The sequence below is a fragment of the Triturus cristatus genome, chromosome 4_1 (genome assembly GCF_964204655.1).
Source record: "Triturus cristatus chromosome 4_1, aTriCri1.1, whole genome shotgun sequence".
Lineage (NCBI taxonomy): Eukaryota > Metazoa > Chordata > Amphibia > Caudata > Salamandridae > Triturus > Triturus cristatus.
In genome coordinates, this window is record NC_140585.1 from 1250368726 (window position 1) to 1250396662 (window position 27937).

The 27937-nt window shown below is 42.9% G+C and overlaps 1 protein-coding gene across 4 annotated transcripts in view; it reads left to right on the plus strand.

Annotated features, from left to right (window-relative positions):
* PRR13 (proline rich 13) overlaps positions 1–27937 on the plus strand; it is a 131923-nt gene that overhangs the window by 59157 nt on the left and 44829 nt on the right. The window contains exon 2 of one of the 4 annotated variants that reach the window (XM_085654682.1): positions 27089–27203. The exons of 2 other annotated variants lie outside the window; for them this stretch is intronic. The gene's annotated coding sequence lies outside the window, so the exon portion shown is untranslated. Of the gene's footprint in view, positions 1–27088; positions 27208–27937 lie in introns of all 4 variants that reach the window. One more of the 4 variants, XM_085654680.1, reaches the window with a different exon arrangement.

Here is a 27937-nt window from a genome sequence, read left to right on the forward strand (position 1 = left end):
CTTAATCTCCCAACTTACAAAACGGCCACAGGGCGTGTTTACACAGTGGAGAAGGGAGGGGACGGGGCCTGATGTGACGTGTGCAAACACGCCCTATGGCGCGTTTTAAGTTGGGGAAATAATTCCACTTCAATCCTGAGTGCCCCTAGGGGCTAACTAGCCCACCAGGTGCTTCCAGTAAGCGCCACTGAGCTGCAATGCAGAGAGGTGGTCCAGGCCGTGCCACTTTTTACACCTCTCTGCAACGCAGCTCTGTGGCGCCTATTGGAGGTACCTAGTGGGCTAGTTGGACCCTAGGGACCCTCAGCATTCAAATGAACTTAATCTCCCAACTAAAAACGGCCACAGGGCGTGTTCACACAGTGGGCAAGTGAGGGTACGGGGCCTGAGGTGACATGTGCAAACACGCCCTGTGGCACGTTTTAAGAGGTAGTTTTAATCCCCTGCCCTATTATATACTAGGGGGTTACAGAGAAGGTCATGCTGATCACAGGGGGACCGCAACGCATAGTGTTCCCTAGTGTATGTAGGTGTTTTCACTGTATTCTTAGTGTCTTTTAACATAGCACTAGCTCTAGGACTGGTTAGTCAGACTCAGTTACCACCAGTATCCGTCTGAAAAAGTTGAGGGTACAGGATGATTTTGCAACAAGGCTTCTTTCTGCTCTTCTGTTTGTTCTTTCTGCACATGATCCTTCTTCCTGCACTTTTCTTCGTCTTTGAGGACTTCTGTTGCTTCTTTCTGCATTTCTTTTTTTTCTTTCTGTGCGTTTTTTCTTCTTTCTTCACATGTCCTATCTCTGTAGGAATAGTTAGAAATTAGCATTTAAAAAACCTTTGAAATTCACTGAAAAAACCATAGGTTTCAGGCACGTTATAGTTAGGAATTAGCATTTAAAAAACCTTCGAAATTCACTGAAAAAACCATAGGTTTCAGGGGCGTTCTAGTTAGTTGGACTTTTCACTCGTACAAAACCATTGAAATTCCCCCGTTATAGTTAGTTCAGCTAACTATAACTCGCGCGCCCGCAATGCACTGCTGATGACGTCCCATATTACATCACTCATGACATGGTCAGTGACATCACTCATGACATCACTGATGACCTCTCAAATGACATCATCCTTGTGATAGTGGCAGACCTCCTCTCCCCCTAATATAACCTTTGATACAGACATTCAAAAATAGAAACTACAATTTTCAAAACAATGGACATACCAATATCAGTTACAACAACCTATTCAGTAATTCTAAGATCCACATACACATCCACTCATTCACCAACAGTCCTATACAGTCACTCATACATGTACTCACTCATCATATGTACTCATACACCTATACATCCTGTTACATAACGCCACTCATCCATAGAGTTACTCACACACAGTCACTCATGCTAATAAAGAATCAAACATTCATTTACTTGCATATACAGTTATACACACACCACCACACTTACTTCTACAGAAACTTACACATACTTAGTCTTTTAAACAATCACATATAGAAACACATACTTATTCATACAGGAACTCTTTTAATCTCTCACTCTCACATATACTCACTTATATACACCAATAGTCACATATACTAGTTTAAAACATATATAGTTACTCATAAAGACACTATTGAGACAGTCATTCACTCACTAACACACCCATGCACACACTCATCCACCCATACAGTCCTGCACACATGCTGTCTTCAACACATACAAACAGTGAGTCACTCATTCATGCACCTATGCACTACGTAATACCCCCCACCGAACCATACAGACACTCAGACTCAAAAAAACAACTAATAACCTATATAGACACTCATGTAGCTACTCACCAACCCATGCAGCCACTTATACACAAAGTGAGAGACTGATACAGATATTTACATATTTAAACATTACTCACTAAGCCATGTATTCACTAAGATACACTTAATCAGTCAGTTATACAATCAATTTTTCAAAAACAAATCATCCATTTAGACACTTATATACCCATTTATTCTTCCCTCAACCTTGAGATATACATATATAAAACATATGTAATTTTCAGAAAAAAACATTCAGTGGATGATGTCATCAGTGATGTCATTTGAGATGTCATCAGTGATGTCATGAGTGATGTCACTTACCATGTCATGAGTGATGTAATATGTGACGTCATCAGCAGTGCATTGCGGGCGCGAGTTATAGTTAGCTGAACTAACTAACAGGTGTATTTCAATGGTTTTGTACGAGTGAAAAGTCCAGCTAACTATTATATTTATTTATATATATATTTATATATATATATATATATATATATATATATATATATTGTTAGACCCGGCCTCGTAGCATGGCTCTTCCTGTCCTCGCACTACCTAACCTGGTACCAGGGACCCCAAGCACACGGCCCAGCCGATCCTTCCCACCAGAACACACTCACGCGACCCGGGCCTCCCCGTCCATGGCCTCTCTCCTTTCGGCCACCCCGGGCACGCGTGCCGACTTCGTGCACCAAGATGGCCGCCCGGCCCCAGCACAACCCGGGCCTAGAGGCGCCACTCCGGCTGGAGGACATCACGCTTCCAGGGGATGAGAGAGGGAGGAGCAGTTTCTATCGCACCTCTGAACTCCCCTGGGACGATGGGTTTCGATCGGCCCTCCGGCCTCCCTGAGGGCTGGCTCCACGCCTGCTGGGTGTCTGGGACTCCTCCCGACCCGGCCCTGAAAGGATCAAAAGACAATGGCAGGAAACCTCGACAAGCGACCCCCAGGTGACAAGACCCCTGCCTGCACAGACTCCGGACATCAAAGAGGGGTCGACCTATAACAAGGGGTGCTCTGGGACTGTCCGGCAGATTCGCCTTGGAACATCTGAGCCCTGCTGAGTGACTCGCGGCTCCCCGAAGATCGTAAGACCTCCGAATTGGTACCTGAGCCTGCTGAGTGACTCGCGGCTCCCCGAAGAACGTAAGACCTCCGAACTTGTGCTTGAGCCCTGCTGAGTGACTCGCGGCTCCCCGAAGAACGCAAGACCTCCGAACTTGTGCTTGAGCCCTGCTGAGTGACTCGCGGCTCCCTGAAGATCGTAAGACCTCCGAACTTGTGCTTGAGCCCTGCTGAGTGACTCGCGGCTCCCTGAAGATCGTAAGACCTCCGAACTTGTGCTTGAGCCTGCTGAGTGACTCGCGGCTCCCCCAGACTCTCTTTGGTCCCGCCGGACCCCACGACGACAAGCGTATCCCCCAGCTCGAGGATTGTGAGCTGTGCGCCGGGTACGCTCCTGCATTTGATCCATATCCCCCCAAAGACTGTCCCGCTACCTCCTACCCCTGCCAAGACTCTGTGAGCCCACGCTCTGCTTGTAAATATCTGCCTTGCTGATCATAAAGATCCTACCACTTCGATTTGATAAAGCTTGAATCCTAAGAACCCTCGGTGTGGTGTCTCTTTGTCGTGTGGTGCCAAGTGTACGATCCTAGGTACGAGATTCCTCCCCTGCGGAATCTCCCGCCAGTGCCCGGCTACGATACTTTGAGGGTGGGTCTCAGGACAGTCAGGGCCCCCTCCGGGCTCCTCTGAGGTCGCCTTCTAACATATATATATATATATATATATGTGAAAGTTATAGTTGTATCTTAATTTTTTTGATTTCTGCACTATTTATCTTTTTTGGGCCAAACTTACCTTGAACTACAAAACCATAACTAATTCAAAACTTGTACTTATCTGTTAAATTTATAATTTAAAACAAACACAGGGAGATCACCAGTGAGTCTCACACAGGAAGGGCGAGGGAATTTTTTAAGGGGAAAGGATATGTTGTCCCAAAACTATCCAATATATACTCAAAAAGACATCCTCACCCGCTGTCTTACGTCAGGCCTCTTGGGCTTATCACCATCTGCGCCCGAAATAAGAGCATTTCTTTTTACGGACCCTCAACCACTCCCTTCTCCATGCACTAGCTATACCCTTGGATATTACTCAAGTTATAGCCTGTGATAGTATATTATTTGCCAGAACATAGTGCATTGTACACTTGGAAGTTATAGTTAATGTAGTGTAGTGAGTGAGATGACAAGACTATGTATGAATGTGCGTGAGTGATATTAATTTAAAGGTGGTGCATAAGTATAAATGTGAGTTTAGTTATAAGTATAACTTATAGAAATGTAAAAGTGGTGCATAAATGATAAATTCAACAGATAAGTATACGTTTTGAATTTGTTATGGTTGTGGTGTTTAAGGTGTGTTTGGCACAAATATGATAGACATAAGTGCGTAAGAGGTGTAGAAATTATAAAATGAAATAATAACTATAACTTTAGTTTTTAGTTTTGTATACCAACCATAAATAAAGTTTTCATAACTATAAATTATTTTTAACCGTTTTTTGTGTGAATTTCAATGGTTTGTTGTTAGTACCATCTGTGTAATTTTTTTTCCAGTTTAGTTTTGTGGAGTGTTATCAAGTGGAATATGGTACAAGACGGTGTTGTAAAGTGCACTGTGGTACAGTATATTGTGGTATAGTGGAGTGGAGTGGAGTAAAGTTGAATGAGGTGTAGTGGAGTAGCGTATACTGTGGAGTGGCGTACAGTGGACTCAGATAGAATATAGTGGCGTATATTGGAGTGGCATAGAGTGTAGTGGCGTACAGTGGTTTATGTTCAAATAACATATAGTGGGGTGTGGTAACGTGGATTTATGTTCCGTAAGCATTGTAGAGTGTAGTGTACAGTGTACTGGCATACAGTGGAGCGCTATACACTGGAGTGTTGTACACTGTAGTGGCGTACAGTGGAATGCTGTACACTTGAGTGTTGTACCGTTTACGGGCATATATTGGAATATTGAGGACTGAAATAGCATACAGTGCTGTGGCGTACACTGGAGTGTGGTACAGTGGAGTGGCGTTAACTCAAATAGCGTACACTGGAGAGGGTACATTGGAGTGCTATACAGTGGAGTGGGGTTCCGTTGAGTGGGTGTCCAGTGGGCATACATAAAGTTGGGTGTGGCAGAGTGTAGTGATGCAAAGTTTAATTGCGTAAAATGGAGTGGCAAATATTGGAGTGCTATATGGTGCAGAGCGGAATAGTGTACAGTACAGTGGTTTACAGTCTAATAGGGTGTAGTGCAATAGCGTATACTGAAGTAGCATAAACTGTAGTGTCATGCGGTTGAGTAGCATAGAGTTTAGTTAAGTAACCTTGAGTTTATTGGCATTAACTGTTCATACGTACAGTGGCGTGCCATATAGCAGAGCAGCGTACAGTACAGTGTCGTACAAGTCATTAGGGTTAATTATAAGAGCATAGACTATAGCCACGTACAGTGGTGAGATTTAGTGGAGTGGCGCAGAATGCAGTATTGTTAAGTGTAATAGCATACAGTGAATTGTGGTACAGTCCAGTGGCGTATAGTGCATATCAGTACACTGGAGTGGCATAGAGCGGAGTAGCAGACACTGGAAAGTGTGCACTCCAGTAGCGTACCATCAAGTAGGCCATAGTGGAATAGCATAGAGTGGAATAGCATAAAGTGGAGTTGGGTACAGTGGAATAGTGTAGAGTTGCGAGCAGTACAGTTTAGGGACGTCCACTAAACTGGCATACACGAAAGTGTAATAGAATACACTGGAGTAACATACAGTCGATTAGCATAGAATGTAGTGGCGTATACTGTAGTGTCGTAAACTGGAGTAGCGTAATGTAAGTGGCGTACAGTGAAGTGCCATAAAGTGAACAGTTAAACAGTGGAGTGGCGTAAAGTGGAGTGTGTAAACTAAAGGTAATGAGGCATAAAAGTGTGTGATTAGATGTCAATGTTATATCTCCAAAATATATATTCCAATATGAAAAATGTTGTGGAGGTCCCAAAGCGTGCTTAAATTCAATGTATTTTACATCCATTTTTGCAGTTTGTGAATTGTGAAAACTGTAATTCGAATGTTGTTAAAACTTGGCAGGATTAGTTATTATGGTGCACAGATAATTAGTTTGGGTAGTGCAGGTAGGTAGTATTACTATTTTATAAGTTTAAAGTTATTTAACGTTTGTGAGATCTGTTTACACTGTATTTTTGTGAAATGTATGTGTATTTCATTGTACTACCACCGTACATAGTGATGAGAAATCATTACCTGAATGCCTAATGACTGCCTTTACAAACGTTCAAGACAGGCATGTTGTTTTTCGGTTCTCTATAACCGTGTTCTGCGTTATGCCTTCCGATATAGGTAAGTATAACTTTTGCTATTTTTGCCCTACCTATTTACACTTTAGTAAAGTGGTAATGTGTAGTGCAAAATATTTATACTTTTCTATATATTTTTGTTTTTTAATACAGAGTAGCGTGGTAGTACCTCAGTGCCACAAAATAAGTACCGCGGTAATTGTTAGTAATGAACACACTACTCTGTATACATTTTTCAAGCATTTGTTAATATGTTAAAATTTGCAAATACACTGTAGCACACCATATTTATAAAAAATGATGTCTTGTAGTGTGTTTCGAATTTTTCGATTTTGTTTTACAATTTGTTATTTGGGTACCACGGGACTCTGTATTTTGTTTTTTAAATATATGTAATACTTACCTGCATCAGAAGGCGTAACGCAACACAGGGAAACTCCAGCTAAAAACAACATGACTGACTTTAACTTTTGTAAAGGCAGTCATTAGCCAATCTGCTAGTCCCTTGTAATCGCAATATAACTCTGTAGTACCATGGTACTACTGTGGCCACAGATATCACTAAGTTTAAAACACTTAAAACGTTAAAAAAATACTTAACCACAGAATCATCTGCGAACCATAACATATAATCCTGCAAAATTTCAAACAAACCCAACTGACTGTTTTCGCGCTACGTAAAACACTAAAGTCTATGTAAAATGCATTGAATTTTATAACCGTTTTCGGGCCCCCCTTTTTTCTGTGCACTCCCTTGACCAAACACTGCGAAACATTCAATAGTACCACAATGAAACTGGGACAATATGTCCGCAAAGTTTCGCGGACATGGTCAAACGGGTGCAAAGTTATTAAGGGACATTAATAAATAAAAATCCCGATCTCTGGTCACCCTAAGTACAGAGTGGCTACCGCTACGCTGTAATGTATATATGTGTGTGTGTGTTGATGGTATATGTATGTGTGTATATATATATATATATATATATATATATATATCACGGTTTTTCCTCCGTAGCTTTTCCGAACTAGCGGCTCTCCTGAAGAGAAAGGCACGGACCCAACTTGTAGTGCAAAAAATCTTTATTCCTCTGTCGCCATTACGCGTTTCGGCTCGCCTGAGCCTTGATCACATGACAGTGGTCTAAGAGAAATAACACCTTTTAAAGTGACAGTGCCAGTATGATCGTGACCACGTGATTAGCCTGCTACGATAATCTCGTAGTAGACATAAACAACCAGAACAGCATGTATTGGTGACGAGACAGGTAAAATTACATAAGATGTCAACCTGAGTATATAATTGGTAACAATCTCATACAAATATAGAGCAACTATATCACATGTGTATTTACTTAATATACTGTCTTCAAACATGATTGATGTTTTATCTTCTGTTTTTGGCATCACGATCAAGGTAAAATCAATAACAATAAATAACAACAATTGTTCTTGAAAAAAAGTGCTTAAGTGTAAGGTGCCATATAAGTGCAAAGAAACCTGGGGTGTGTAGCATACAGTGAATTGTGGTACAGTCCAGTGGCGTATAGTGCATATCAGTACACTGGAGTGGCATAGAGCGGAGTAGCAGACACTGGAAAGTGTGCACTCCAGTAGCGTACCATCAAGTAGGCCATAGTGGAATAGCATAGAGTGGAATAAAAATCCCGATCTCTGGTCACCCTAAGTACAGAGTGGCTACCGCTACGCTGTAATGTATATATGTGTGTGTGTGTGTGTTGATGGTATGTGTATGTGTGTATATATATATATATATATATATATATATATATATAGATAAACAAGCACGGGTCCTTCCAGGATCAATCCCTAAGTCAGGTGGTGCGTTTGCCGGCGAACCCAAATCCGGTTGTATAAATATTTAAAAAATCCAAGGGTAACGCACTCTCAGATGTCAGCTCTTTATTCCTTCACAAAATCGCTACGCGTTTCGACACGCAATGTGTCTTGCTCACACGATCAAGAGTGTGAGCAAGACACATTGCGTGTCGAAACGCGTAGCGATTTTGTGAAGGAATAAAGAGCTGACCTCTGAGAGTGCGTTACCCTTGGATTTTTGAATATATATATATATATATATATATATATATAATGTGTGTGTGTATACATATATATAATGTGTGTGTATGTATATGTGTATGTGTTCTCATGTACATAGAAAATAATTTAATACCTATGCAACGTACAGACCTAAATATCTCTACATATGTACATACCCATAACAATGTATTTATGCATAGACATATTTGTAAATGTACATAGATAGAGAATATACATATACAGTAGATTTAAATATATATCATTTTATCCACATTTTTTCTTCAATTTATTTATAATTTAAAAGGCAATAATATTTTATATGTATTTTTTTTTTAGATCATGTTTTACAAGTATAGTTTTTATGTTCTGCGCCTGTTATTGCAGCACATGTTTTTTGTTGTAAGTATTTCTGGTCATGTGGGGAAGAGCCAAGTTTTGACTAACCTTCTGAAGCTGAGATGTTTGTCAGTGGATTCAATAGTTTGGCTGCTTTGACATTGAAAGTTATTTCACCCATGTTTTTTTCTTGTATGCTAGGATTTTTAGACTGTGTGCCAATCTAGAGTTGTAGTTCCTTTGAGGTTTAAATTTAGTGATTTTCTTCCTGATGAAAAGTGGTTGGTTGTCATGCATTGCTTTGTGGGTGATACAAAGTTACTTGAAGGTAGACCTTTTAGCAACTAATTACTAATGTAGGGCCATCCAAGGCAAGGGAGCTATGAGCTTGTGGCTTTACATGCAGAAGTAGTCTGGTAGCAGTTTTGAATTATGTTATGTTCTCATACTTGTTAGAGATGAGCCTGATATAGGCCATTGGCATAATCAGGTTTTAATAGGACAAGAGAGATGATTGCTACGATCTTGTGGGGAATCTTAGGTACAGGAAGATGCGTCACAAGGTTTTTAGTGAAAGAAAGTCTGATCTGGCTACCTTATCCAATTGGGCATTCATTGACAGCTTGGAGTTCATTGTAATTCTGAAGTTTCTTACCTCCTTCAATATTTTCCGTGATCGGCCTGCCAGATGCAGGTCATAGCATTTCCAGTCGCCACAAGTGAGTATTTCAGTTTTGGACACATTAAATTTTAGGTCACTCCGTTGGAGTCTCCAGTGTCTTTGGGGCTTTACATATTTAAGAAGTATCTGCATGTTATCTGCGTAGTTATAACAGGTGAACTGAAATATTTGATGATTCTAGGTAATGATTTCATGTAGATATTAAAGAGCATGGGTGAGATGCTAGAGCTTTGAGGGACTCCTGCTTTTATGCTGTAGGGTTTGGATGAGTATGGCGGAATATGGATGTCATGTGTTCTACTTTAAAGGTAGATGTGATCCAAGCGAGAGCCATACTCTCTATGCTGGCTTTGTCAAGTTTTTGAATTAGTATGTCATGATCGACTGTGTCCAAGGCAAATTAAAGCTCCAAGAGAAGTTGGGCAGCAACTCCATTCTGACCCATTGTGTTTAAAGATCATCCCAGATGGCCATTATGGCAGATTCGGTGCCTTTTTCTGGATGGAACGCCTGTTTAGAAGTAAGAAAGTAGAGAGTTTTCTTCAAAACATTTTGACATCTTGGAGAAAGCTGCCCTTCCTGTAAGTTTGTCCAGGAATGGTCCATTTGCATAGAGCTGTAGTTGTTGGGGTCTTGAGGATCCAGGTTGTTTTCTTGAATAACTGTCATATTTATGATTTTTTAGGTCTTCTGATAAAACTCTTGTTAAGGAGTTTTTGATCAGTGTTCTTACTGGGAAAGTGGCTGAAGTTGTTGAAAAAATTTGTTTGAAGATTTGTGGAAGACAGCTGTCAAATGGGAACACGGCTGGCTTGCTTGCCTTGACAAGATACAGATATTCAGTTGTTGATAATACATTGAAGGAGTGGAGAGGCTGTGCTAACCTACCCCAGAGGGGCTTGCTGGAAAAGGGTTGATATAGTTGGTTTTCTTATGTGTTAAGAATAGAACATGTCTGCTTTGGGTGTATAATGGTTTTCCAGTTTGTCTGACAATTCTTGTGACATGGGATGTGTTCCTTCTGTGCATTTTGGTTTATGAAGTTCTGTAAGTATTTAATTGATTCTTTATTGGCACATTTTGCATTGTGGATTCTGCTTTTTGATTGTTGACTTGTACATTCTGTTGTGTCTGTTAGGGTGTATTTTTCTAGAGATTAGTTTTGAGCCCGGTGCATTGAAACTAAGCAATTTGTTGTTTTATCTTTTTTTAATTACACATTCATTAACGTGGCTTGTTTTTTTGTCATATTTCAATGTTGTAAGTGTTATTAAGATATCAAAAGCTTCATGAAGCTCTCCATAGAGGTTTTGAACTGAATTTGTCACCATCTCTGTTGGAGGTAAGCTGGGTTTCTAGGTCCTTGAAATTCAGTTTGTTCTAAGATCAATATGTAGTGGCAGATGAGGTGACTTATTCTGGACTGAGTTGTGGTGACTTCTGTTGGAAGACTACCAGGTGGTGGTCTGATCATGTGACTGGAGTAACGATTTGGAATGTCTTGGTTGCTGAAAATGACATCTAAGACCTGTTCTGCTACATGCATGGGTTTGGGGATGAACTCATGTAGGCTGAGTGTCTCTAGGCCTGGGAGGATTGTTTTAGGGTGATGTGTATTGGTCTCAAATCTGAACGGTGGTTCAGGTCACCAAGGGTGCATAGGTTTGAATTTAGTGTAAGAAGATTTGAAACGGTGTCTAGAAAAATGTCTGGGAATGTTCCATGGCTGAGGTGGTGGTCTGTAAAGAAGATTACAAGAAAAGGTTGGGGTATGGGTGCATCTGAGAAAGAGGGCCTCACAACCTTGTAATGAAACATCCTCAGCTTTGGTGGTGAGGTTTGTTGTTCCATAAATATGACGGTTAAGCCACCTCCTCTATTGCCTATGCAATTTTGTGTCATAGACTGAAGGAACAGCTTCGTGCAATACAGCTGCGTCTGTCGGAATTCAGTTATGAAGATTGAGTTTGGTTCTGTATCTGTCAATAGGTCGAAGATGTGGTACTTATTTTTGCAAATGGATCAGGGATTGATTAGTAGGCTGTTTAACAAATGGGTTTTGAATGTGGTGTTGTGTGCTGCAAGAGTGAGTAAGAGAGTGAGCATTGTTCTTTTAAGTTGTATGAGGTGTGTTATTCAACATGGTGTTGTTTTGTGGGTGTCGTTATCATTTTCCAACAGAAGCGACAGGTTGAGATGGAGAGGTTAGGCTGTAGAGATGTTTCTGAAAGCTAGGGCTGTTGAGAGATAGACAAGGGGATACCAGGTTATGGTGAGTGGAGTGAAGTTTCTTTCTTTTGCCTATGTTGAGGGCGTATGGGTCAAGGGTAGTGATAGAGCATTAGGGTCAGGTTTTAGGGCTCTGAATTCTGCAAAAGATGATAGGTGAGTGAGTGTATATCTGGGGTGGGCGGTTGGTATCTTTGTAGTTTGGAAAGTGTGAGGTGAAGCTGCTATAGAATATGTGTTGTTTGTGTTGGCCTGAGGAGCAGAGTGGATATATGCTTGCATTTTGGGATGGTGGTGGGTTTGTAATTGTGTGTTGATTTGTTTTGAAGTGTTTGTTTTTGTGTTGGTGTGGTAGTAATATCTGAAATTGGTATATTGACTACAGATGTAGAATTCGAATGTGAAGAACTGGAGAGTTGTGGATGTTGAAGAATAGTGGGGTGGAAATGTGTGTTAGAGGAGTGGCTCATAGGAGTGGTTGTAGGCTGTTAGGTGGAAAAAATAGTCTTAGTGGTTGAGGGGAGTGTAGAGAATGTCTTGATTTGTTTTGGGTGAAAAGTAAAGGTAGGGATGTAGGGGATCGGTATGATAGAGAGTTAATAAAGTGTTTAGGTGGCGGGCGAGGGCAGTATTTGGAGTAGGCAAAGCATAGTGGATGGATTTTGTATGGAGAGGGTATTTTGAGTGGCTTATGAATATGCAGGGCTCGAGTCGGGGTACCACGCGGGTGGACGGCGTCCCCCCACTTATTTTACCGGGTGGACGCCGTCCCCCCTGCGCAAAAGCTGGCCGCATTGAGGGCTTCACGAGGAAAACATAATCCCAGCACACCACCAAATAAAGCAAGAGAGGAAACGGCGCGCGCTCACAAAGGGGCCGGGTTTGGAATAGGAAGGAAGTGTGATGCCAACGGCGAGGTTTGCTGGTGCAGCTTGCCCCCTTCACCTTTCGTGACGACACTTCCTATCGTGACGTCACTTCCGGTGACACCACCTAACTTGGAGCGTCCCCCCACTTCTTTTTTTAGGACTTGTGCCCTGTGAATATGTGCACTGTGGGTTGGTGGTGTATTGGTGATATATGGTTTGAAATCTAGTTTAGCATAGAGTTGTGGTTTATGTAGGAGGGAAGGGGCCCTTGTGTGGCTGTAGGTGTAGAAAGGTATGTAGGAGTGTTTTATTTGAGTGTGAGTGAGTGGTTGGCACAGTGGTTTTGTTTGCTCTGTGTAAAAGGTGTGTATTAGTTCTGTAAGTGCATTGTTGTGAATGTGGATGGTCCTCGTGAAGGTTTGCAGAAAAGAGCAGTATTTCTGCCACCAGGCCCAAACAGGCAGGTCGCCATTGTACTCGACGCCCGGGCTAAAGGCATGTAAAGGCTTTTGGCGAGGTCACGTGTCCCTCACTCGGCTTTTAAACTCACATGCATGCCGTCCAGGTGGTTGTCCAAGTATCACCAAATGAGAGCGCCTGGAGGGGGGTGTATTCAACGTCATAATCCTCAATCTGTGCCTGGGAGAGTAGGTAGGAAGAGGGAAAATGGAAGGGCAGAGGAGGGAGGTCGGGAAAACGGGTCTGCAGCAGGAAAGGTTTGTACCGTGGGCACAACTGCACAAAATTCACAAGCTTTTACAATTAAAACATACTCCGTTTGTTATCAAACATGCTAGTCTATGACTCTAAAAAAGCACTTCGATAATAGTCAGAGGGGTGCACAGCTGTTGAGCAGATTCAGGTCGTTAGCAGGGGCCTGTGAGTGGAGAGCCAAGTTAGCAGAAAGAGCAGGGGCATGGGGAAGCAGAGGCTGCAAAGAGTGAAAGCAGTGCAAAGAAAGTGGAGCACAGCTAGAAAATGGAGGGAGATGAAAGTGCCAGTGTAGCTTGAGAAGACAAGCATTTACAATGCAACGGTCTCGGCATTGGTAAAGTTAGAGCTATTGGCATGGCTCATGACAATGCCGTTTATTTAAATGTTTTAAAAACAAAAACATAAATAAAAATGTCATGAGCAATGCCAATAGCTCTAACTTTACCAATGCCGAGACCATTGCATTGTAAATGCTTGTTCTGTAACTTAATGGAGTGAAATTTTTCCCACCCCTACATTAAATGTCGTGTCTAGTTGAAGACTTTTATTTTACATCAAATACACTTGAGACCATTAAGCGCAAGGGGCAGTTGGTTTAAAAAAAAATAGATTCTGTTTTCCTCGGTGTTGATCTGGTCTTTACTCCGCGTCTGAAGTTAAAGATATGAATCGAGCGCACAGTGCTGTGTTTTGGAGCAAAAAAAGTATATGTGTCAGAGGTGCGTGTAGCTCCTTTGTTGAGGGTAAAACTAAGCCCCCTTCAAACAGAAACAAGGTGATGGGGTACACAAACAGACACGTATACACAGAACACAAATAGAGACAGACGCACAACAGACACATTAAGCATTCCCGCTCACAGACCTACCCACAGAGACTCACGCAAACACAGCCAGACTTATACCCAGAAACCCACACAAAGACACAGACTCGCAAACACACAGGGCACAATCACAACGTCACGTTCATAAGCACACATACATACAGCCACAATCCGAAACACAAGCACACACAATCAAACCATCGCGAGTCAGAAAGGCGCCAGAGACTGAATAAACGATGTGAGTGCGTGAGAATTGCCCGTATGTTGATGCCCCAGAGGTGGAGTGAGCGACTGCGGTGCGGGTGCAGTACCAGGAGTGAGTGTTCTCTCGAGTGGGGCGAGGGCTCATTTTGTGGGGGGGGGGCGCTCCCCACCTCCCGCGGTAAGGGCCGAGGTGGGGCGGGCGAGGCCGCTGTAGATAGGGGTGACAGTCGGCAATGGAAGCCAGAGCCCCTAGCCGGCGGGGGCCGTCAGACGGGAGCCTCCGTCCCTGCCCGGGAGATTAGTGCGTCTCCCTCACCGCATTCCCCGCAATCCTGGCTGCTCACACAGACCCCCGCCCCCACCCATGAATCATGGGCTTGTCACCCTGCACCAGGCCGGAGACACCGCTGTATCACGTTTATTGCACTTTAAGTGGCGGGTGGGCTGGGCCACTACGGGGTGGTGGGGGAGGGGGCTGGGATTGAGGTAGCGCCATGAGGGTCTTGAGACCTCTCCCAGGCGCTCACGCGACACTTCCGTGAAGAGACAGGCAGCATTGTGGGTCTCTGGATCACACAAGGAGCGCGGTGCTATATAGTGAGAGAAACAAAGCGCGCTGACACCTGAGGGAAAAGTAGCGTAGGCGCTATATAGAAACCCACAAATAAATAAATAAACAAAACAAAGAACACCCTCTCCCACAGTCTGATGCACAAACTAATCAGGGTATCCCATTATTATATACGCGTATATGGGTGTGGGGGGTTCCTTCAATAAAAGTAGAAGCATCGAGGTGCACATAGCCACCGAAGGGGCATATAGTTATCTTTAGGAAATATATGCAAACCTAGAAATAACGCCCCGATTGTCGTTCCATTTGAGCATGACTTGGCTAGGGAAAATCAGGCTTGTCTCAACTTTCTATAGTAATAAGAGACCACCTTCGTCCCCGTCTCTCTGCGATTTGTGGCTGAAGATATTGAACAGAGGTCGAGCTTGAGGGAGGGTTGGGGGGGACGCGGCAATCCACAGTCATCGAATGACAAGAGCGTAAAAGCAATAGACGTCACCCACCGCAACGGGAAGAAAAGCCTCAAGTCAGCACAACACATACTATATGACAATTAAACAAGCGCGTGGTACAAGAAACGACACAGACGTGAAATGTGTACTGGGACTTTCTAGTTATTGACTTTCCCAAAGATAAGTTACGAGACACCCATTTCTGGCACAACATTAATGTTACATCTCAGGCGCATTTTTACAATCCCCTTTTTAAAGTGTGCCTAAGGCTCCGGGGTATCCTATGTTTGAATTTTAATGGAATGTTTTGTCGATAGTGCTTCACACCGCACTTTAGCCGTTTCTCGGCGCTATAAATACCAGGTATTGCTTTTGGCCAATGTAGTTTTCATCAATTAAACGGCTTTGACAGGGAGGCTGGTTAGGAGTTGCCGCATGTTTCAGCGGCGAGCGTTTAACTCCACGAACCCTCCTGTGGCTTACAGGCCCTGGCAGTCATGGACTCTGGTGATAGATTTGTGTCTCTTGCGTTTACAATAGAAGCTGTCATTTTAAATATATTTTCTTCATTTATTTCTGGCATTTCCAGCTTGTCAGGCCTCTTGGGTGGGAAGCGCTGTTATTGGTGTTTTTATGTGTCTGTCCCTCTCCGTCACCCATCACAGAACAGATTCATCTTCAAAGACGCCCTCCCATCCCCTAACCGCGAGCCTCGGCGTGTGATGGAGAGGGAAAACGTGCGTGTTGTTTTTGCTCATAAATCACGGGGAACAGGTCTGAGAGGTACCCCTATAATCACCCGGACCAGGGAGCCCATCTGCTTCTAAAGAAACTCGAGGCGGGGATGGCTGGCACCGCTCCTTCTACAAAATAAAAACACAAGCCGAGGGCACCGGAAGACACCACTGTAGCAATCCAGAAAGAATTCACACACAAACACTGCGCCAGCACATGCGTGGTTAATAACAAGCGCACAGTCAAAACACTAACGTAAAGGGTGAGGGTGGGGGAAGGTGGAAGGGGGAGGGCCGCACAGATGCTTTGCTGTGCCGGGGAGCGACATGGAGGGAAGGGTGGGGAAGATACAAGCATACAAGGGAGACAGCTGAATTCTATAATTCAGTGCTGCAAGAAAAAGAAGAAAAAAAACAGTTCCTGTAAAGAAAGCACAGCAAAAGGCAAGCACACCACCGCCTTTCTCAGAGGTCAAGAAGAAATGCCTCGGAGAAAGGCAGTGGCGGATTCGGATTCGGGGGCGTGTTTGTCTTTTCTCTCCTCCAGCCATTGGCTGGAGGAGAGAATGAGACTTTCTTTAAAAAACACGCCCCCCGATCCGAAAAGGACGGGGCATAATCGGAGTGACTGGACCTCTTCTCCAGTGGCTGGCCAGCATTTAAGAGGCCAGCCAATGGAGAACAGGAGAGAAGAGGGGCGGGTGCAAGCCCCTCTTCTCAAAGACATTAAATCTCCGGACTTCCGGTCTGCCGACCGGATGGTCCCGAGACCTAAAAACCGGGTGCAAAGCGGAAGATAAATAGAGGAAAACAAAGGCTGCAAAGAGCGAAAGGAAGGGGCTTTTATAGACTTTAGCAAGCAAACACTTTTTTTCTTTGTGTAACCATAGAACGCCATGCTAACAGGGTCAGGGTCTAGATGGGCCAGTGAGTGTTGCTAGAAATCACAGGTGATACCGTTCTGTTTTGCAGATAGTTAGACCTGGATTAAGGTCATATTAAAGGAGGAGTAAAGGTGCTCCTTGTTCCGACAGGTGTGTCTCAGGGGGTCGCAACCTGAAATCTTTTGACCTGTTTCTAAGCAAGGTTTGAAATGAGTAGTCTGCTTGAGGCTCGACCACTACAACTAGCCAAGAGGAATACCCCCATTTTTCATTTGCTGCCCTTGACAGATGATTAAAACAATGTATTATCTGAGTCGGGTCAGAGTGTGAGTGGTTGTGTGACACTCCCAGTTTTCCCGTGATTGTTCCTGTAAGCAGGGGGTGATGGTGTTGTCCATAGTGCTGGGGCCCTGTATCTGCCAGTGGTTCTCAGACTCTGAGCAGGAACAGCTGTAGAGCTCACCTTCTGTAAAATATTGTGTGACTAAGCCCACTGCCATCATCTGCAGACATGGTGACCCTGCCCTAGTAATTCCTTCCTGTGAATTGCAGCTACCGCTGGGACTGTGGTTGATTTCTACATGATATTTGGCACTTATGTCCGTGATACTGTCTTGTTAGTTATGTCATTTTATTTGAAACTGTGGAAACCATGAGTTTTGGAACCATATATACCTGCGGTCTCCAACGAGTAGCGCGGGAGCTACTGGTAGCTCACCAGCACCCTCAAAGTAGCTCTCAGAGGTGAAGCTAAGCCAATCGCAGTCTGTGCACATTAAACAAAGCAGCAATGCTCATTTCAAGACCGTTAGAGTGACGACCAGCCAAATCAATGACAGGGTCTTATGATAGCACTCAAACATGCACTGTCTTGGCTTATGGGGTCTGCCAAATAACCATCTGTATCCACTTTAAATCTAACTAAGTCACAACGAGATAGACCAGTACATATAACATGGTCAATCAGTTGCACCACATGTGCAAACAATGCACTAACAAAGAAGAGTGCCAGCAGTTACCAGTGCTGACCAACCAAACTGTGTGACTGCAAGTACCAGAGTGAAAATGTGTTAGTTGGAAGCATGCTTAGCCCAGAAGCTGATAAGAGCAGGGTATGGATCCAGGGTAGAGAAAATTAAGAGCCTTATCTGCATTTATTTATGTGTGTGCCTGTCTGACATTCTGCCCCTCCCGAATAAACAGTGTTGTTTCTCGGAAGCCACATCTAAAGTCAAGGGTTTTATCTTTGGTGCGATTGTGCCAGTGCATGGCATAATAGTGGCAATAGCATAATAATGGCCATCCTTGGTCACCTTTTGTCAATCTAGACTATACTGGCTACCGCAATTCACATATTAAGAGCATGACCAACATACTTTTAGCCATCTCTGGCAGAATGATTACAGCTTCTTGCATAATAATGCCCATGACTGGTATAGGATGGGGACCCTGGATGGTCTGGCATCCAGCCTTAGCATAGTGGTAGCTTTGGGATAATTGTGGTTTTAATATTAGCATAACACAGGCATTCTTTGTGTTATGGTGACCACTTATGGTCTATGATTGTAATACCGGAGTATTTGAAGCTGAATTTGTCCATGTGAGGAATTTTTACATGGTAGTGCTTGATGAAAATGATGTATTTATGTTTGGGCGCTTTGCATTTATTTTTTTATGAAGACTGTTTTTTGCAGACAAATTTTTTATTTTTTATGAAAAAGGTTTTGTGTTGGAAAATTGAGTTTGCTTGCCAAAAAGAGAAAGGTGGTATTTGATGGGAAAATATGTGCATTTTTAATAACTTATATGCTAACAAAGACAAAATATTGCAATTCTAAAACACATTACATTTGTTAGCCTATTGACAGTAGAGTGTGAGTTGAGGAGACTTACTGCTATGGTTATGTCCTTGGTGCCACAAGGCATGTGAAGATTCGAATTTTAATTCATTACACGGTGGAGGCTTTTAATATGAATTAACATTTTCCTGGCATTTCAATTGGTCACCCTGCCTGAAATGCTTATTGGTCACTATTGGTAGTCCTGTTTATGGCGGTCATAGTGTCACTATATTACAGAGATAAAATATATTAGTAGCTCTGCAAGTCTTCCCTTGAACAGAAGCAGCTCTCACAAAAAAAAGGTTGGAGACTTCTGATATATACACTTTAAAATGGCAGATGTCCTGCATCCGCCAAACTCCTATTTCATCAAATCTACCTTATGTTTATGTGGTGCATTTTATTCGTTATCAATATCTCTGGTACTACTTCTGACCTTTTTTGCATGTTCATGTATTGCATTGTAATCTCTATAACATAACTGTTTTACTAATTTGTAGAGTAAATTAAAGGTAAACAAGGTCTACAATGTGTAACTTAAAATAAAGATCCCTTTTAATTTCTTTCAATCTACACACACACCTCATAGCTCACCCCCAAATCAGAAGCTGTGATAAGGTAGATCTTTTCACTGTGAAACATCTACTTTTTAACTATAATAACATTGCCTTTAGAAAATTACCTGAGCTATTTTTTTGAATCATTGAAAGTAAAAAGTTTATCTACCATACTAAATAGTTTAGTACTTACAACTGTGAATTGCTTTGAAATTTCATGTTTTTTTGACCTAAACTGCCAGACACGTTTTATATTTTGTGAATGAGAAAATCAGTTTAGGTTGAAAAAACATGTTACTACCTACGCAAAAATAATCGTATCAATGTTTTTGATTAATTGCTTTTTTGAGTTACCTCCTGCATCATCTACTCCATTAAGTCACTCACCTTAGCGAATCTTACAACCTTGAGTCACCAAAGAGCACAAAACAATTTATAATTTGACTTAAGTGCACGTTACTCACATGCCGTAGCGTGCTGAATTGATGGTCAGAAGGGTAGCCATATTTAAACATTCACAATTGGATTTGAAGAACCCTCAGGAGATTGGTGACTCTATGGCGAGCCTGTGCCCTTTACGCTGTCTAGTGAACATAGGCTGAAGGCTTGACATTCATAGAACGATCAGACAAAGGCCTCTCTCATTTAGGAGTTTTATATCCCACCCCACATAATCCCTACATAATCTCAGCTTTCACATGAGCCTATGTGCTAGGAGTTGTGTTGGAGGTATCCACTTTTGGGCACAACTAGGACCGTAGCACAGCCCCTTTTTAACTTTCCCGAACTGGCACAGAAGTCTCAATGGAAGCGTAGCTAAGATCATGCAAGCTGCTATGGGTGAGAGCCCAAACAGAGGTGGTAGAATATGGAACAGGGCTTGTTAAGTCTAGTCAACACTTTTAGCCCCATGATGACAAGTAAATTGCCATTTTTAGGTTGAGTGTGAGCCAGCGCGCAAGTGCTGCTCTGCAAAAAGAGCTGTGGTAGTTCCGTACGGAGAGAAGCTTCACCCACTCCCCCGCCCTTATTTTTCTGTCTTCTGATTCATTATGAGGCCAGTTAGTCCCTCCTTAGTACAGCCATGTTGTCATTTGTATCCTTCCATGGCTACTGGCCCCTTTACTTGGTTGTTACACGGGGCATGTACTATTTCCTTCATTAACTTTCTCCATTAGGCGGACGACGTTCCACGCTTACATTTAGAAACCACGCCTGCTTTCACTTTCGGGATGTGGGTTATAGAATCGCGCAACACAACATGTTTTGGTGCCTTCACCCCCCCTCCCGTTGTCATGCCTTCTTCCCTCCCTCCCGTTGTCCTGCCTTCTTTTCCTCTCCCGTTGTCTGTGCCTTCTCCTCACCTCCCCCGCCCGCCAGCCCTCCCCCCCGCTGTCCATACCTTCTCCCCCCTCCCTCCATCCCTTCCAACATCCGTGCCTTCTCCCCCCCCGCCCTCCCTCCCTTTGTCTGTGATGCCAAGTTGCCAACCATTTGCAATGCAATAGGTCTTGTATAAATTGGAGACCTATTGCATTGCTAATGCTTGTTTAATATGAGTCATTAATTCCATTGCTAATGATGAGGAGGGCGGGTGTTGTGTTTTTCAGCCTTGAAATGTCTAAGGTATTGAAGTCACATAGGTGAGGACTAGTGGTCTGAATAGCGCTCGTTTATTCCACCCACGTAGTGGAATTGAGGTTGCTCCATCGGCAGAAAATAAAACAAAAAAGCACAGCTGCTTGTTTTATGCACTGTAAAGAACTTGGCAATGTATTTATTTACCTTTACACTAACAGCTTTAAGGTAAATACATAGTCCCTTCTGCAGGCTGGGCTCTTCAATGCAATTTCTCAAGCAGATAAGTTTGTGTGTAGCGCCTGCCTGCTAGGTCTTCCTGATGGACAGGGACGGGCACCAAACATGGGCTCCCCTGCAGGGACAGTTTCTTTAAAGAGCATGGTATGGGGCCAGCCCCTGCAGTTCACTTGATCTATTTACTAATAAGTTAATTGCAATGTTCGGTCCGTGACAATGCTGGTCTGCACAAGACGCCACAGCCAGTGACTTTTTATGCGATTTTTTTAAATGGGTGATGCAAATGTAGTTTGTGAGGTTCAGGTACTTGTCAACTGGAGCATGGGTAGGGATTCATTGAGGAGAGCCAGAAACAAACATGAATCACCAAGGCCCTCTTCTGCTCTTAGCTTCAGAAAACCAGGATGATGATGCGCAGATGTAGTGTTAAAACGAAGGATTGCCACTGATCAAAGCAAACAATACATACGGCATTCGGGGTGCGTTAGAGCCACAGCGAAGTCTTCATACACTTTGTGATTCCTAGCATTTTTCTAAAATCCTTTTATGGGGTGTGCATACAATATTGAAAGGGCCTTGGTAACCATGATTTACAAATGTTAGTGTTGTGAAACAACCGCACTAATGATCATGTTATAGAATCAACAAAAGAGAAACAAGATGACCAGTGATAATTGGAATTTTATCCACCGTGTTTGAAGGAACACATACTTTTTTGTGTGGTTATAAGGAGATTTTTCAGTTGCATACACATAAATATTGCAGATTATTGGAAAAAAGTCACACTATCTAATTCTCTCAGTTTGTTTAAACTGGTGCAGTGAAACGAATGTCTTCACTATTCCACCAAGGAAGCACCTAGTAGTTAATTAAGCAATAGAAAGTCTGCTTTTAAATTTAAAGGTCACCATCATTATATTTGAATTTATTGAGGTTAGGTGGAGCTTCTAACACAAGTGCTTTTCATAGCTTAGTGATGGTACATAAGAAGAGAGTTACAGATGGGGTGGTTAAATGAAGAATTGATATGTGATGGTTGAGAGGCAGTCACATGAATTACAATTATTATAACTATTTTCAGCTATTAACAATGTAGTGGCAGTTACCTTAGGTCATGCATGATCTGAGTTGATGGTAGTAGTGCTAATGTGTTTTATCTGCAAGGATGTGTGTTTTTAGGTTGAGTCTAGAGTCAGTGCACATGTGCTGCTCTGCTAGTGGAGTATGGAATAGTAGCCCCGTCCACTCTCCGCCCATATTTGTCATTGGCTTGTGTGATTGTCCTTCGTAAATGCTGGCTTCTGAAACGTACATAGGCTTGTTCGTCCCTCCTTAGTACCGCCTTGTCTTAATTTGTAACCTCCCATGGCGACTGGCCCTTTTACTTTGGTTGTTACACTGTAAGTGTTATTTAGTCTGAACGCACTTCTTTATTGAGTTTCTCTTACTGCAGGCACGACGTGCTTTGCTTACATTCAGCACGCCTTGCTCGCTTTGTTTTGAAGCAGCCGGGACAATGGCGGCTACTTCTTTTCAATGCCATAGTTCTCGTTACTCTTGCAGCATATTTACGTAGCAATTTATCACCCGGACAGATTCAGTGATTTACCCAGAATCACAGGCTGTGGCACCGCTGAAACTCGAAACGGGATCTCCAGCTCTACAAATCAGGAGTGCTGGCTGCTTAACCACATCCTCTCCACTCCTGTGTTCCCTGTCAGGGAGCTCTTTCCTTTGTCCTGACGGTGATTGATGAAAACAGGTCCTTATTCTTCCCAGGCTAACCCGATGCATTAGCAATGCTTGTGTTGGCCATCCCAACAACTCGCTGCTTGCTGTCCTACTGAGAAAACGCTTTCCTGACAGTATTCAAAACATCACCACATGGCAATAATTACCATTTCAATAACTGCGCAGACTGTGCTCCTGCTCTTAAGGTGAGTACAGTAAAATATCTCCTTCACACTCCCTGATGTGTGTTAAGAAATAAACATTGCCATCCTACGATATCCCCGCACGAGCTCTTCCAGTTCTATTTCATGTTGGTGAACTACTAACTTTCAAGCCGCTCTGTGCATAGTGCTTGTGAGAGTGGCCAGTGTGGAGGAGTTATCTGTGAAGCTTTTCAGCATGAATCCTTACAGAGCGGTTCTTGCCGTGACACACACACTTTCATACAGAGATGATTGCTACCGTTCCTCTTCCAAAGCTGATTCGAAGATTGACTAAAGTCCTATGTAGGTGAGCCTTTCGTTTACCTTTATCTTCCCCTGGCTGCACTCTTATACAGCGTGCTTTTAAATGTACTCTTGTCCTGTTAGCACGCATTTCACTGTTGTTGTCAGCAACCCTCCGACCCCCTTCCCTCAGCTAGGCCTGGGTGGTAAATTCCTTTCCGCTCGCGGAATTTGGGTAATTTCGCGTTCCGCGGCTTCGCGGAATTGCCAAAAAATCAGCGGCTTCGTGGAATTTTTTGCTTGTTCGCGCTTTCAAATTGCGTGTTCACGAGATATTTCCCCCCGAGCACGCAAACAGCGTTCGCGGACTGGAAAAAAGCATCGCGAACGGGCGGGACAAGCAATTCCGCGTGTTCGTGGAACTCTGCTTGCTCGTGGAGATTTTTTTACCGTTTTGCAGAGCTTTGCGTAGCTGACTACGCAAATTCCGCCCACCCCTACCCTCGGCCCTCCTCCCCCCCAACACCCGCCCCTCGCTTGAGTTTCACTGTAGTCAGAATCAAGGCATGTTCCTTCTTTTCTCAGCAAGCACAGGTCTCCCTGGTGTCCACCCCCTAACTTCCATGAGGCGCCTCTCGAGAGTTCTACATTGAAATACTAGCAAGCACTAGACACGAGACACCAATCACTAGGAGCTGAAGACAGCATCTGCAGTACTTCGAGCAACTTTCTTTTCTCTTGCTTCCTCATTTAGCAAGTAAACCGAGTTGGAGCACAATGCTTGAGTTTTTAGCGTCCTCTGGGGGCACCTGTCTGTGAGTTCTGTGTGAAGGTGCCAGTTTCTGCTGACTGAGCTGTGCCACTGCACCATCTTACGGGCAGACGCACTTTCACGTGCAGAGTGAGCTTTAATTCGTGTGCTGCCTCTTTAATAATATACAACGTGGTCCCGACATCTAGGTGTGGTGTCTGAGCATGCCCTAGGGATTAGTGCATCATGTTGTGAGAAGGACTTTTATTCTAGTCGTGTTCCAGTTATTAATGTTTCTAAAACTGCCTCTGAGCATTCCCTCTAGAATAATGTCTCATGCAAATGAAATCGCCACCTTCAATTTTAGTTTTCATTCATGCCTGACAGTCACTGCCAACAAGCATTTGCAATGCAATAAGTCTCGCATTTGCGAGAGTTTGAGCTATTGCCATTGTAAATGACAAACGTTCTATCTGTGTGTTGGTTTTGAAACAGATAAATAAAAGGCATTGTCATTTACAATGCCAATAGCTTAAAATTTCGCAAATGCGAGACCTATTGCTTTTCAAATGCTTGTTTGGAAGTGCTTAGAAAATCTGGTCTGGTGAAGCACTATATAGTGTGTGCAGTTAGTATAATTAGATACAGCATGTCTCTTGTCAGGTGAGTTAAGTTCTCAACCCTTTGTTGTGGAACTATACTTCACCTATATCAGAACAGTTGCAATAAAATGATTACACATACCTGTCCACCATCCACTTTCTGGGTTACTTCTCAGACGTGGACACAAATGCAGCATTGAAGCGCTTTATAAAAAGAAACACCAAAAATCATTAAATGCAGGACTTGCTGCCACACTTTTGCAGTATAATCGACTTTGTAAATACGTAATTGCTTTTACAGAACTAAGTAGTACTCACTTTAAGGAACTCTATAGGGTGAAAGGCAGCCTCCGCCAACATTGGAACTTATATCTAAACCCTGTAGGCTACACACAGATTTCTGCAATGTGCGTCCAAGATCATGGATTTACTGTATGCTAACTTCTAGATTTAGAGTTGCTTGTATCACCTCTTTACCACTGAACAGAGACCAACAGTTTATCAACAATGTATGCTTACAGGGTTCTACATTTCTGCCCTTCAAAAATGAGTTACTGTAAATTAAGCCAGTTGGAGAACAAAGGGAGTTCCAGAGGACAATAATCTATCAGTTGCTGGACAGACTCAGGGAAGCAGTACAGATTGGTACTCCTGCTGTTTTTGGGATATAATTTCGACTTGCTTTTGGAACAGCAAATCAGAATATTTTTTGCAATCTAAACACAAACACTGATAAAGTCTTGAGCTTTCAAGTCAATCACTCTTTCGTGTTTCAAAATGTTAAATTAGGATTTTGACTTAAAACGTACATTTTGGCTCCTCTCTGAAATGCTATTAGCCACCTTTTTTTTGTACAAAATTTACCTTACCGCTTATAAAAAACTGTTCTTTCAGTGGTGCCATCCCGTAAGAGGCTCAGCTCTAATTAACTATCCTTTGACACATCCATATACCTTAGTGCCCATATACCTTAGTGCCACCAAATGATTTGTATTGCCCTACTGTGTAATCCAAGAGTACGAAATGGCATTTTTTATGTAGATTCTGAGTAGGAATCTCTCAAGACTCATTTTCTTTTTTTAAAATTTGTTTATTAAAAATAACATTCTTTGACATTTTTCGATATGGTTTTGACAAACTATTGTTTGGTTCACATGCGTGTGTACATTGCACAATAAGACATATAATACAGTTTGTCTACCTATCGAGGGCATGCATGCTCTGTCTCCTCCGCGGTGTGCTCTGCGATTATGTGCACTTCACTGCGATCTACTTGGGATATGAGATTCCAGCCGTGGCTGATTGGATAGACAAAAAGTGACCTGGCTATGTACGTGAATTGCACAGCGATCGAAGCAGCCCAATTCCCTACACTACAGGATGCCCGGCAACGGCTGGAATCTCTCAAGATTCATTTTAGGATTACTGTTGCCTAAGGCACAAGGCTTGGTGACCACGCTGTTGTATAAGGTCAGAGTAGTCATTATGTACAATCTAGGTAGTATAAACAAGTAGTGATAATATAGTTCAGGAGATTATCAAATTGCACCTACTTGCAGTTATACGTCCACGGTCCAATACCCTTGTTTACCAAAAGTAACAAACAATTCTGTCACTGTTGTGGCTATTTGGTGATGGCAAACAGATGGTCCTTGAAACTTAGAGGGTTTGAATAGTATGAGGTAAGGGTATTTTCCTTCTGAGTTTACATCTCACAAAGTAGTGATGGATTTTGATTAGGTGTACAGACAGTCAACCTCCAACTTTAAATGTTCTCCCTTTTCTCTGACTATATATGTGGTGTTGTTTTGCCTGATACTTGTTTTGCCTATCAATACAATTTATGATTATCTACAGATTCCTTTCATAATTAAGATAATTTCAGTAGATTGTGGATATGGCCTCAGGTTTTACACCTGTTAGGAGTGTTTTGTTTCTAGGGATTCTGCTGCCTGTCGATAAAAATGGAATCTGACAGCCAGTCAGCAACATTGTTTGAATCTTCATGCCATTCTTTTTTCAAGATGTTGGTTTGGGTCTGCATGCCCTGCGGACTGCTAGTGAGATTGGTTTGTTTCCAGGCATTGCTGACGGTCATTGGTTTGTTAACTATCAGATTGGGTGGATTGTGTCTTCTGACTTTGCTACCTGTGGAACTGTTGTGTGTCTGTAGGTTTTACTGCAATACACCGGTTTTATGTGTTCTATATGTTGTTGCGATTGTATTGACAAACAGAGGTGTGTGTGAACAGAGGGACTAGGGGAATGATACACAGTAGTTAACCCAAAAGACTAAAAGTACTGGGATTATTATGTTAGTTGTGTTGACCTAGAGGTTGAAGCAGAAACGCAGAAATCAGAAGAATTAATATTCCAGTTCCTTGAAATGAATTGATTTTGAGCAAATAGCTTTGGACAGCGGTTCTTAACCTTTTTAGGTTTCGCCTACAGCGCGCACACACTGTCAGCGAAAGCTTTTATTTATGGGGAATACAAATCTTGGAAGGTGCTTAGAGTCCGTCCATTACTTACCTTTACTTACGATTGTTTTGCTCTCATGTTACTCTCTTTTCCTTGCTTCCTTTACGTCAGCGCCACGTCTTCACCTCCGCTTCCTCTTGGGCTTCCAGCCTTCGTCCATGCCATGGAGCATGGACCAAGTACTACTTCCTATGGCCAGTGTCCTTCCACTAGCCAGCAGCTTCTAGCAAGTACTTTTTTTCTTTACTCTCATTGCGTGCATGTTTCTGCAGTCACTTCACCCTTTCCTCTTCCCGCTCACCCTTGTTTTGAAACCAACCCCCTCTCTTCTTCTTGACGTTATTTTGACCCATCCCCTCCCTTCTCCTGCCCGCTGTTGTTTAGACCCGCCCCACCCCTACTCACTGTTGTTTTGACCCACCGCTCCTTCTGCTCGCTGTTTTGATAACCCAACCCCTTCCTTCGTCCTCCTGCTCGCTGTTTAGATCCACCCTCTTCCATTTGCCCTTGCTTTGAATCTCCCCCTCCCGCACGCTGTGATGTTTATGCCGTTGTTTTCATCTGCGCCCTCCAAACGCTTGTTGTTGTTTTGACTCACTTCAGGTTCTAAGTAGCCTGCTCCTTTCTGGTTCCGGAGGGTTGGCAGCAGCACCCCAAAAGCATCTGCTTTCACCGTATTTTTGACGCTGAGAGCTACATTGAGAGTATTGCCATGTATAAAGAGCCACCATCCTCACTTCAGGGAAAGCAGTAAAAAAGGAGTGGTCTATGGGTGAATGTAATGGTTGAGCTCCGGAATGCTTCCCTGTCCTGGTATTGCACACTGTGTATAGTAGAAACGTTTCAGGTGAATTGTAGCCACTTCGGTTAACTTTCCTGCCCTAAAAATGTTGTAGGTATGTTTGTTGTATTTGTATACTTTTCAAGGGAGACAGATTGATGAATCCAGAATCCCATCCA